We start from the raw sequence: 13,328 nt of genomic DNA on the forward strand, positions 1-13,328 counted from the left end.
CGTCATTGAAGTGTTTGTTTGTTGCTCAGGTGATCAGGTGGGCTAAATAACAACATATCTGCACAGGGTCATTGTAAAAATGCAACAATAATACAATCTTATATTTTATGATTTATGAATTAAGCTACATTATTATATGTGGTCACTGGCCATTCAATATCAAGGTAATATCAATTCTTGATGTTATGATCAGGCCTATATAATTGATTTATCAGGCCTAATAATTGTTTTAAGGTATCTGACATATTTATTATTTCCTCTGTCTAACATTGTTGTTTCTCTAAGAGATTGAACCAAGGCACTCTTCTTGTTATAAAAAGAAAAGGTTTATTTCATAATAGAACATATTTTTGTTATCACGCCTTTCACCTTCTTGCTGTGTTGCTGTGTTGAGTTTTTCCACTTGAAGAACACCAAAGGCCCCCTGCTTAGTTTCTTTTTTGTTTTTATAGTTCATACAAATTAGCATGCGTATGAACATTCCATTTTGACCAGTATTTTTCTGTCTCTTAAGTTCAGCAATAATGACGAAAGTTTAAATTAAGTAATTAAGCGGTAGTGTGGATGGCATGGGGCAGTTCAGATGTGAGGTTGGAAGGCCTGCCAACAGTTTGATTTAAAGGTGAATCATTGCAGTGTTAAAACACTTCTTTGTTTATCCTGGTAGTCTCCTAACAATGCAGGTGTGTTCATATTTAGAGATGGATAATCAATTAGTGACGAACAAAAGCAGTGTAGTCTCCGCCAAAATGAGTCAGTTGCATGAATTGGTGTTAGGCATGATTTTTGTTGTGTCCAAAAATAGCATCATTTTGATGGCAGACGTCATTGTTGTACAAAATGAGACACAGTTCAGAAATATTTTGGGAAATAAAAACAACTGATCTTATTTACTTGTGTTTATCACTTGAGTTTTTGAGTTAGTGCTGTGAAAAAGTATTTACCCTATGCTTTTGCTTATTTGTCACATCTAAATGTTTCATATCTACATAGTTGGATGGTTCTTTAGCATGGAGGATGCAAAGTCCATGATTTCCAAAATGAATGTCAAATTTTGATTGGTTGACCACAGGACATATTTCCACTTTGCCTCGGTCCATATTAAATGAGCTTGGGCCCAGAGATGGTGGCATTCGTCATATTTATATATGGTTTCTTCTTTGCATGGCAGTTTTAAACAGCATAGATAGAGCATCAAACTAGATGTACCGCAGAGCGGTACAAAATATGACCGCCGCCCAGTCCAGCACATTTTTTCCACAAAAAGAAATCACGCTGAAAGGCCTATATGATTCTAACTGTCTCACTAAATTGCATTATCCACACTCAATTCTCACTGGTATCTGCTAGACAACAAGTACCAAAACATGATTAGTTCATAGATTTCACATGTAAAATTCATTTTATACAACCCCACCTCCATCTTGCCTGTTCATAATTATGAGAAATTCTTGATTGTTTGTGTTATGTTTATGTTATGTGTGTGGGTGTGTGTGTGTGTGAGTGTGTGTGTGTGTGTGTGTGTGTGTAATGACCATATTTAGTTATTTGTGGAGCAACACCTAATCATTGTTTCAATATGTAGATCATTTAAATTGCGTAGTACAATTACCTCTACCATCCCAAACGTCATTGAAGTGTTTGTTTGTTGCTCAGGTGATCAGGTGGGCTAAATAACAACATATCTGCACAGGGTCATTGTAAAAATGCAACAATAATACAATCTTATATTTTATGATTTATGAATTAAGCTACATTATTATATGTGGTCACTGGCCATTCAATATCAAGGTAATATCAATTCTTGATGTTATGATCAGGCCTATATAATTGATTTATCAGGCCTAATAATTGTTTTAAGGTATCTGACATATTTATTAAGAAAGTCACTTAAACCAGTGGCATTAGATTTCCTCTGTCTAACATTGTTGTTTCTCTAAGAGATTGAACCAAGGCACTCTTCTTGTTATAAAAAGAAAAGGTTTATTTCATAATAGAACATATTTTTGTTATCACGCCTTTCACCTTCTTGCTGTGTTGCTGTGTTGAGTTTTTCCACTTGAAGAACACCAAAGGCCCCCTGCTTAGTTTCTTTTTTGTTTTTATAGTTCATACAAATTAGCATGCGTATGAACATTCCATTTTGACCAGTATTTTTCTGTCTCTTAAGTTCAGCAATAATGACGAAAGTTTAAATTAAGTAATTAAGCGGTAGTGTGGATGGCATGGGGCAGTTCAGATGTGAGGTTGGAAGGCCTGCCAACAGTTTGATTTAAAGGTGAATCATTGCAGTGTTAAAACACTTCTTTGTTTATCCTGGTAGTCTCCTAACAATGCAGGTGTGTTCATATTTAGAGATGGATAATCAATTAGTGACGAACAAAAGCAGTGTAGTCTCCGCCAAAATGAGTCAGTTGCATGAATTGGTGTTAGGCATGATTTTTGTTGTGTCCAAAAATAGCATCATTTTGATGGCAGACGTCATTGTTGTACAAAATGAGACACAGTTCAGAAATATTTTGGGAAATAAAAACAACTGATCTTATTTACTTGTGTTTATCACTTGAGTTTTTGAGTTAGTGCTGTGAAAAAGTATTTACCCTTTGCTTTTGCTTATTTGTCACATCTAAATGTTTCATATCTACATAGTTGGATGGTTCTTTAGCATGGAGGATGCAAAGTCCATGATTTCCAAAATGAATGTCAAATTTTGATTGGTTGACCACAGGACATATTTCCACTTTGCCTCGGTCCATATTAAATGAGCTTGGGCCCAGAGATGGTGGCATTCGTCATATTTATATATGGTTTCTTCTTTGCATGGCAGTTTTAAACAGCATAGATAGAGCATCAAACTAGATGTACCGCAGAGCGGTACAAAATATGACCGCCGCCCAGTCCAGCACATTTTTTCCACAAAAAGAAATCACGCTGAAAGGCCTATATGATTCTAACTGTCTCACTAAATTGCATTATCCACACTCAATTCTCACTGGTATCTGCTAGACAACAAGTACCAAAACATGATTAGTTCATAGATTTCACATGTAAAATTCATTTTATACAACCCCACCTCCATCTTGCCTGTTCATAATTATGAGAAATTCTTGATTGTTTGTGTTATGTTTATGTTATGTGTGTGGGTGTGTGTGTGTGTGAGTGTGTGTGTGTGTGTGTGTGTGTGTGTGTGTGTGTGTGTGCGTGCCTGCGTATGTGCCTGTGCATGGAAGCGTACATATGTCTACTGTGTGAGTATGTGTCATACGCAGTGCTGGCCCAAGCCTTTTGGGGGCCCTAAGCAGAATTTGATTTGGGGGCCCCCTCCCACAACGCAGTCACCTGTGCTTGGCGATAATTGATAACTTCACACTATAATGTCATATTATAAATTAATACAGTGAGGTTATGTATTAATACAGCGACTGATTATGAACTACTGTCCCCCTGGACACAGATGCATAAGGACCCTCTCCCCCTACCCTGTTTGTGCAAATGTGGGTACAAACGGGTGTGTGTGTGTGTGTGTGGGGGGGGGGGGGGGTTAGATGTGATTTCCTGTATTCTGGTGTATTTTTGGGATGGTCAGCTGGAGAAGGGCAGTACCTAAATTTGTTCAGATTCATAGCCTTTTGCTTTTTGACTTATTGGTAGTGAATTCACACAACTACTTGGGGTTCAGGGTCCCTTGACCTCTTGGGCTCGGTAGGCTCATTCAGTAATCCATCCTTGCTCACATGCCAAAAATGTTTTGGGGCTCCAATCTAGACTTCTGGCCCCATGTGCTTGGTAAACCAATGTATTAATATAGTTGTTATTTACACCAACCCTGTCACCTTTTAATCTTAGAGGGTACTAAAATCACAGATTTATTTGAAACATTCATATTCAAAGTGAAGCACTAAGGGTGGTTTACTGAAGTTGAATTGACAAATAACAAAATACAACAGCAATTGTATTTGTTGTAAACAAGTACATCAGTTTAATGACTTGTTTTTCAACAGATTTGCTGAACAAATCCGCAAATGTGCATTAAATGAGCAATTTTCAACTACAAAATAAAAACAAAATAGACAAACATTAATAATCAAAAATAAAATGTCCCAAAAAATAGATAATTATTCCTACTTCGTTCCTGGTTTTTAGGCATCTGCAACTCTGCAGTGGACGAACCTGCAATGATTAAATAAATACATAAATAAATTTAAAAAAAACGATGTTAAACGTGTCATGTCATATTAACAGGCTATGTAACCATTTGCCATCAAGAAAACCTCACCTTCTGGTAGGTAGAGTTAGGTAGAGGTAGAGATGTGCTCCAAAGGACTTCAACAGTGTCTCTGAAAAAAAAAAAAATATTGCATAAGTGCATAGTTGATCGAGCAGAATGAGTTTATTTTGCTATCATTACTTACACTCAAATAACAAGCAATTCCACATGTAACAATTCATATTCTATTGGCAAATGAGGCATAATCAAAAGAGTATACTTAATTGCAGTATGGTGAACGCTTAACATGGTGATCTACTGCAGCCTAAATATTAGGGTAGCACCGCTACATCACTTGCCACTATCTTAATCAAATGTAAGTTTATTTTCGTCACAGAAGTCTCCCCACCCAACATGGTATATTTTCTCAAACACTACCATCTCTCTCCAAAGATCTTAGAGCAGAGCGCACGTACTGTTCCATCTTTGCCTATGAAGCTGGAACGTTACCGATGCCCAGAGTCGCGTCAGTGGGTTGGGTTGGGTTGGGACTGGGAGCCTGGGCTTAGTCTGTTGTTGCTATCAGACTTACCACTATGTCACATATTATAGAGCAGTAATAAACTATCAACACTTTCAGGTGCGAAATCAGAAACAATCCCTCTGTGGTAAATTTGCCTTCAGCTACGTTTTCATGTAGCTACTGTAGTGCTAATGTCCACTTTAAACTTTAATGTTAACTTTAATTTACGACATAATAAGCCCACCTAGAGCTAGGGTACATGCTTGATTGAACATCCAAAACAATCCCAATATCCTTGACATCTGAAATACATCTAGATAAATATATATTAATGGGAGACATTTCTCTGTTGATGGCGGAGATTTAGCTCTGGTGATGGCTTATATTAGATCATGACAGCTAGCTAGCTACCTCAAGCACAAAACATACTGTAAATAATCATGCAAAACATACCTGTATCTTGCTCGTTTTTCTCCTCCTCTGTCATTTTTCTTCGTTCTGTTTTCGGCACCAGAGGGATACGTCCTTTTTTGTGACTTGTCTTAACATTACCGTCTCTTCCGATTGTTGAACTTGATGCAGTGTCTGCACGAATTGTATATGCACCCGAGGTGTCTACTTTATGCGCGTGACTCAAAGGCTGGCAGACACAGTAGCAGTAGGCAGGCATATTGATCATGAAATCATAATTTTCTTGATTTGAATGATAATTGTTTCATTTCATTCATTGATGTCACTTGTTTACGTTATTTATTATGTAAAAAAAAAAAAAAGAAACTCGATTGGGGGCCCCCTGGTGGCCAGGCCAGGAGCAGCCGCTTAGTTCGCTTATGCCTCAGGCCGGCCCTGGTCATACGTATGATTACTGTGAATGTGTGTGTGTGTGTGTGTGTATCTGTTTGTGCACATGTGTGCACATGAACTGGGTTAACATGACCCCTGGAGGCAAATATACGAAAAAAATGGTCATCCTAGGCCCTACAGTTCTCAAGATATTCACAGAGAACTGTGTCTGGCCTACCCTCCTTTCGGGGGGTCCAGTCCAGCGGGGGGGGCTACAGATCAAAACGAAAAATGACAGTTCCATGCTATCCATGTGGGGGTACATGCCCACCAAGTTTTGTGTACCCCGGTCTTTCAGTGTCCCGGGAATCCTTGTTGGTGTACGTCACTAAATGTACACATAAATTGTTTTATTGTAAGGCCCCCCATGAACGAAAGTACACAAAACTTGGCATGCATTCGGAGGGTGTCATAATGATCCTACACTTTCAATTTCGTGCAGTTTTGACCATGTCAGCCAGAGATATTGTGATGAAAACACCTAAGTTTTTGCTTTTTAATTTTTAACTAGGTGGCGCTATACATGAAATAAGTGGTAATGGGATGGGTTGACATGGCCCCTTGAGATCAACATACAAAAAAAAGGTGGACCTCCTAGGCCCTACGGTTCTCGAGATATTCACAGAAAACTGTCTCCGGCCACCTACAGGCCAGTTGGTGTATAGTAACATAAATTAATTTATTGTGTGGCCCCCCATGAACGGAATTCCACGAAACTTGGCGTGCATTCAGAGGGTGTCATAATGATCCTAAACTTCCAATTTCGTGCAGTTTTGACTATGTTAGGTAACAGATACCTGCGATTACAACACCTCATTTTTACTTTTTTGTGTTTAACTAGGTGGCGCTATACATGAAATGAGTGGTTATGGAATGGGTTGACATGGCCCCTTGAGATCAACATACAAAAAAAAAATGGTCCTCCTAAACCTTACGGTTCTCGAGATATTCACAGAAAACTGTGTCTGCCCTACCCTCCTTTCGGGGGGTGCAGTCCAGCGGGGGGGCTACAGATCAAAACGAAAAACGATGGTTCCATGCTATCCATATGGGGTTACATGCCCACCAAGTTTCGTCTACCCCGGTCTTTCAGTGTCCTGGGAATCATTGACGGAAATTTGGACATGCGAAAAAGAAAAAAAAAAAAGAAAAATCTGACTAAACCTATATGACCGCCGCTTCGCTGCGCGGCGGTCATCATAATAATGTTCATAGACAATGCCTCCCCTTATTTCAAGGTTCTATCAAACATTTTTGGTCAAAATTGAGTTATTGACATATGTTCTGTGACAACTTAAGGTGAGGTGAGGTGTTTGAAGTTGTATGCATTTTTTGGACATTATATCCGAAAATGAGTGTTCCACTTATCAATATAACTCTATGGAATTATAACACTTTCAATATCTCTACTCAGAATGCAGATAGAACCTTATAATTCCAAGAGGACGAACGGTAATTGGAAGATTATTATTGTTAACAATGACAGTGGTTTCATTATAGAAGCCATGAAAACCTGAAACCTGGCCCTGAAAACCACAGCCAACCAATATTGTTTTTCAGGCCTGTCCTTTGTATACAAACTTGTATTACAAAGATTTCTTTGGATTCTCTGAATATTGTAATGATAATATGTTCTGATGAAAATATATTCTTATTCTTATATTGTTGCATTATTTGCCCCCAGTTTATCACAGTGATGACAGCCTCTGCAGCTTTACTTCTGAAATACTCTGCCTCTGGATGCTTTTTTTACACCCAATCATGGTGTGAGTTAACCTAATGAGTTCTGAAATGTTTTTCCGTGTGTTTTCTTTCGCATTACAACTTTACCCAGCCTTTTGTTGCCCAGTCCCAACTGTTTGGAGACGTGTTGTTGGCATCAAATTCAAAATGAGTGCACGTTTTTCATAAAACAGAATGTTTATCAGTTTAAGTTATCAGTTTCAACATTTGGTTATTTTTGCAAATAAATATGGGTTTCTGTGATTGAAGATAGTCACATTCTGTTTATAGTAAACATTTTACGCAGTGCCTCAACCTTTTTGAAAATGGGGTTGTAAGTGTGACAAATGTACAAAAACGTCCCCAGCTCCTGCAGCCATTGACCAATGATTGAATTGATGCCAAAATCTACATATTGAATGCCATCCATGAACATGTAGAAAGCCCAAATTATTTTGCCAACACCATTCAACCTCACATGCTGGCTAAAAAACTTATGGACTATTTCAACCTGGATCATCAGCTAATTCTGTGGATTACAGACTTTCTGACCCAAAGAACACAGACAGTGCTGGTCAACAAGAGGTTCTCTGACATCAGATACACGTCCACTGGCTCACCCCAGGGTTGTGTCCTCTCACCACTACTTTTCATCTTGTACACAGATGACTGTAGAAGCCGCCATGCTGATCGTCATCTAGTGAAGTTTGCTGACGATACTGTTCTCCTTTCCCTGCTACATGGTTCTGTCCAAGATCACGGGCCTGTCCTCAGTGAGTTTGTGGAATGGTGTGATAGCTCCTTTTTGGAGCTAAATGTTACAAAGACCAAGGAGATGTTCATTCACTAAGCATGGAGGAAGCAGGACTGAAACTACAATCCATGGGGAACCAGTGGAAGTTATACATGAATATAAATACCTGGGCACTGTCATTGATGACAAACTGCGTTTTGACTCTAATACAGAGGTGATTATTAAAACGTCAACAGAGGCAGTATTTCTTGAGGAAGCTTTACTCCTTTGGAGTGAACAGGAAGATTCTCAGCATTTTTTACACCTCCTTTATTGAAAGTATACTGACCTTTTCATCCATGTGCTGGTTTCACTCCCTCTCAGTCAAAAATAAGAAACACCTCCAGAGCATTGTGAACACATGTTCTAAAATCATTGGCCACCCTCTTCAGTCTCTGACATCACTGCACGACAAGGCAACATTAAGGAAAGCCAACTGCATCCTAGAAGACTCTACCCATATCCTACACAGAGTTTTTGAATGGCTGCCCTCTGGCAGGCGTCTGCGCTGTCCTCTGGCTAGGACTAACAGGAGGAAGGCAACCTTTACTTTTGAGGCTATTGGCCTTTTGAACTTGAATATGCTTCAAGCCCCCTCGTCCTCCATCTCCTGGGACTACCCCCCCCCCCCCCTTACACTCCTGTCTGTCCTGTTCTTTCTTTTGTCCTGTCTTATATGTTGTGTTATGTATTATATGTCACTATGCCTGCATAGAGAAAATTGCCCCTCGGGGATAAATAAAGTTTTTTGAATTGAATTGAATTGACCAGGCATATAGACATCAGAGGGGGCATGAGCCCCTGCCCTTTTTCCTCCATTAAAAAAAATGTGTACACTATCAAAAAAAAGTAATAAAAATAATAATAATTGACATTTCAAAAGATAGACCTTGTTGGCAGATAGACTTTGTTGATATTGGGTTCCAGAACCTTTTCTGGTGCACAGACATTTTGACAAGTGAAGAGATGCACCATTGGGATGTAGTTACGGGGCGTGTTTCAACCAATAGAGCTCAACAGTCACCACCCACCTCTGCGATGGCTCAGTCAGGCTCCAGAAATAAGTAAATTAATTTCTCCATTCATACTCAAATCCAATCTAAAGCAGGGCCGTAGTCACCATAGACATTGAGGGGGACGTGTCCCCCCCAATATTCAAATATGACCAAAATGTCCCCCCCAATATTCGGACATAGAAAAATAAAGAAAGAATAAAGCGCTATACTAGGCCTACAGGAAACCAACACGTATCTGAAATGTAATCAAACGTAAGTAACGCACAAATTAGTGACCTATGGTTCCAGAGTAGCCTACACCCCTGAGTGGTTTGTCATGGTGATTTTCCGTTTTTCGTTAGTGGCGTGCATCAAGAGATTCCATTTACTGCACCCTAGTGCGGTGAGTGAGGTAGGGCTGTCAACAATATCGCAAAAGCTACCGGTACACTTTTCACAAAACTTCTTGGAAAGGTGTAGCACAGGCTAAGGAAATCCCATACATGTTTGGAGCCAATCAGACTGAAAGGGAACATTTTCCATATTGTAGCCTATTCTCGCAATGATAGCGAAAGTGAAACGTTTTATTTTAAATGATGAATTTGTGCAAGCCTGTGTCATTTCTTTCACGTCTTTCAACATAAATAGTGCATTCATATGCTAGTAGTAATGCCAGAAATTACCGTGTATAGGCCTCTTAGAAATGATAGTTGCATCTTGCATATTATTTAGATGCGCACTCAATCGCGCATCCATGCAGGCAAAACGTGATCAAATGTGGCGACGTTTACAATACGTGACAGCCTACAGTTAATGTGAATCGCGGACAATAACCAAAGAAAGGAATTTGCACCTCCATTCACCAATTAAAGGCTGTAGTAGGCCTAGTGTTTCTACATGTTGGCACAAAACGTCATTTCTGTCAGAAGCCAGTCTATAATGCATACAGGGGTAACATGAGGTGAGTCAGACAGAAGAGGGGCCTGTCTTAGTAGTCTATTCCTGAATCCTGTCCCTTTCAAACTACGTTAAAATTGTGTGATTAGCCGCCAGCATAATAAAATCTAAATTAAAAGACAAAATCTCAAACCTATGAGTCTAAGCCTTAGTTTAAAAAAATCTTCAGGTGTAAGTAATAAGTCAAAGAACCACATTCTGTGCAGGGCCGTAGTCACCATAGACATTGAGGGGGACGTGTCCCCCCCAATATTCAAATATGACCAAAATGTCCCCCCCAATATACGGACATAGAAAAATAAAGAAAGAATAAAGCGCTATACTAGGCCTACAGGAAACCAACACGCATCTGAAATGTAATCAAACGTAAATAACGCACAAATTAGTGACCTCTGGTTCCAGAGTAGCCTACACCCCTGAGTGGTTTGTCCTGGTGATTTTCCGTTTTTCGTTAGTGGTGTGCGCATTCAAAAGCTTCCATTTACTGCACCCTACTGCGGTGAGGTAGGGCTGTCAACAATATCGCAAAAGCTACCGGTACAATTTTCACAAAACTTCTTGGAAAGGTGTCGCACAGGCTAAGGAAATCCCATACATGTTTGGAGCCGATCAGACTGAAAGGAAACATTTTCCATAGCCTATTCTCGCAATGATAGCGAAAGTGAAACGTTTTATTTTAAATGATGAATTTGTGCAAGCCTGTGTCATTTCTTTCCCGTCTTTCAACATAAACAATGCATTCATATGCTAGTAGTAGTGCCAGAAATTACCGTGTATAGGCCTCTTAGAAATGATTGTTGCATCTTGCATATTATTTAGATGCGCACTCAATCGCGCATCCATGCAGGCAAAACGTGATCAAATGTGGCGACGGCACACAAGTTGGAAAAAACGTTTACAATACGTGATAGCCTACAGTTAATGTGAATCGCGGACAATAACCAAAGAAAGGAATTTGCACCTCCATTCACCAATTAAACGCTGTAGTAGGCCTAGTGTTTCTACATGTTGGCACAAAACGTCATTTCTGTCAGAAGCCAGTCTATAATGCATACAGGGGTAACATGAGGTTAGTCAGACAGAAGAGGGGCCTGTCTTAGTAGCCTATTCCTGAATCCTGTCCCTTTCAAACTACGTTAAAATGGTGTGATTAGCCGCCAGCATAATAAAATCTAAATTAAAAGACAAAATCGTATTAGGCTCCAAACCTATGAGTCTAAGCCTTAGTTTAAAAAAATCTTCTGTGTAATATAGAGGTTATCATAAGATACTCTAGTTTGTAATTTCTTTTAAAGTATACATTTTGAACACAAATGGAGTCACGGGTCCAGGGATGGATTACTGAATGGGCTTACTGGGTCCAAGAGCTCAGGGGGCCCTGAAGCCCAAGCCTCTGTCTCCACCCTTCTCTTTTCACAAAACTCACCAGCGGGGGGGGGGGGCATCTGTGTCCAGGGGTTCATAATCCATCCATGCCATGCCTATGTCCGTCAAAAGTTTGGAATAACCTAATTCACTGACCTAACTAACGACTTGTTTGTGATTTTTAATAATATTTTTGCATGGTAGGAAATGTATTAAAATTCTGTTTGGGGGTCCCTCAGACCCCACCACAGATTTGGTCCCCCCCAATGTTGACATCATGACTACGGCCTTGATTCTGTGTAATATAGAGGTTATCATAAGATACTCTAGTTTGTAATTTCTTTTTAAAGTATACATTTTGAACACAAATGGAGTCACGGGTCCAGGGACGGACCAGTGAAGTTGCTTCTTCTCCACCCTTCTCTTTTCACAGGGGGGGGTCCGTCAAAAGTTTGGAATAACCTAATTGACTGACCTAACTAACGACTTGTTTGTGATTTTTAATAATATTTTTGCATTGTAGGAAATTCTGTTTGGGGGTCCCTCAGACCCCACCACAGATTTGGTCCCCCCCAATGTTGACATCATGACTACGGCCTTGATCTAAAGAAGTGGTTAATCAGCAACCAGACCTGTCAACATTGAACAAAACAAACACAATAACACACCGCTAACGACTCTGCTTGTCAGTTTTATCAGTGACTGCACACTTACCATTCCTGCCCCATGCTCTCTTTTATTTTCTTTCCTTCATTTTATTAGATTAATATTTTCATATGTTTGTAATATTTTCATAATATGTTTGGTTACACTTAACTTGACAGTATCGACATAAGAGTGACATGACACTGTCATGAACATGTCATAAACAAGTCATAAAAGTTTATGACATAACGCTTCTGTTATTAAGTGACATTCTGTTTTTGGCAGAACAATTTAGGATTAGGTTTAAGGTTAGGGTTAGGGATAGAGTTAGGGTAAGGGTTAGGATTAGGGTAATTAGGGTTAGGGTTAGGATTCCAGTGTCATGTGTTCATGACAGTGTCATGAAACTCTTATGTCGATACTGTCAAGTAAAGTGTTAGGCTACCATACGTTTTATGTGTAAAGTGTCATTTTAGGTCTGCAATGATGTGTGTAAAGTTTCTTTTAGGCACATCTGGCCTGTTAACATCGGCCCATGACAATAGATGTAAAATAGCCATTTTGGCTAATTCTGGCGCATTTACATTTCTTTATGTTTATTTACTGTATGTGCACTGTCTATGTTTAAATAAACCTTAAATAACAAATAAATAACACATTTGACTCAGATTCAGATTTTGGGTAGTGTGGTATTTTTCCATGAAATTGAAAATAAAATATGTTTTTCCTCAAAAGTCAAAACAAGGTTGATGCCCCATAAACTTTTGGCATCTATATGAGCATATACAGGATACTCGCTTAATCATGCCATAGCTGATTGTCTACCTTGAGTGGTTAGGATGGTATGTCTTATGATCCACTTCTCAGTGGACAATGTGAATTAGATTGTTACTTCTGAAACCTGAGTGGGTTGTTACTGTTGAGCTCTATACAGGAGGGGAAATGCCTCTACAACTCAACACTGCTAAGACCAAGGAGATGGTAGTGGATTTCCAGAGGTCTAAGCCTGCTCTGCTGCCAGTCACCATTAAGGGGGGTCAATGTGGAGGTGGTAAACACTTACAAGTATCTAGGGATACACCTGGACCATGGGTGGATTATGAACTTTTGGGACCCTGGGCCCAGATGTATTAAGGCCCCCCCATTTATTGTCGTATATGTGTGTGTGTGTGTGTGCGGGGGGGGATTTTGAGGATGGCCATTTTGAGGATGGCCAATACTAAATTCAATCAGATTCATAGCCTACATCCTGATTTGTTGATATTGAGGCAATGATTC

The sequence above is a fragment of the Alosa pseudoharengus genome, unplaced genomic scaffold (genome assembly GCF_046254945.1).
Source record: "Alosa pseudoharengus isolate Yale_2024_CS ecotype anadromous, Long Island Sound unplaced genomic scaffold, YU_APseudo_1.1 YU_APseudo_1.1_scf_16, whole genome shotgun sequence".
NCBI lineage: Eukaryota > Metazoa > Chordata > Actinopteri > Clupeiformes > Clupeidae > Alosa > Alosa pseudoharengus.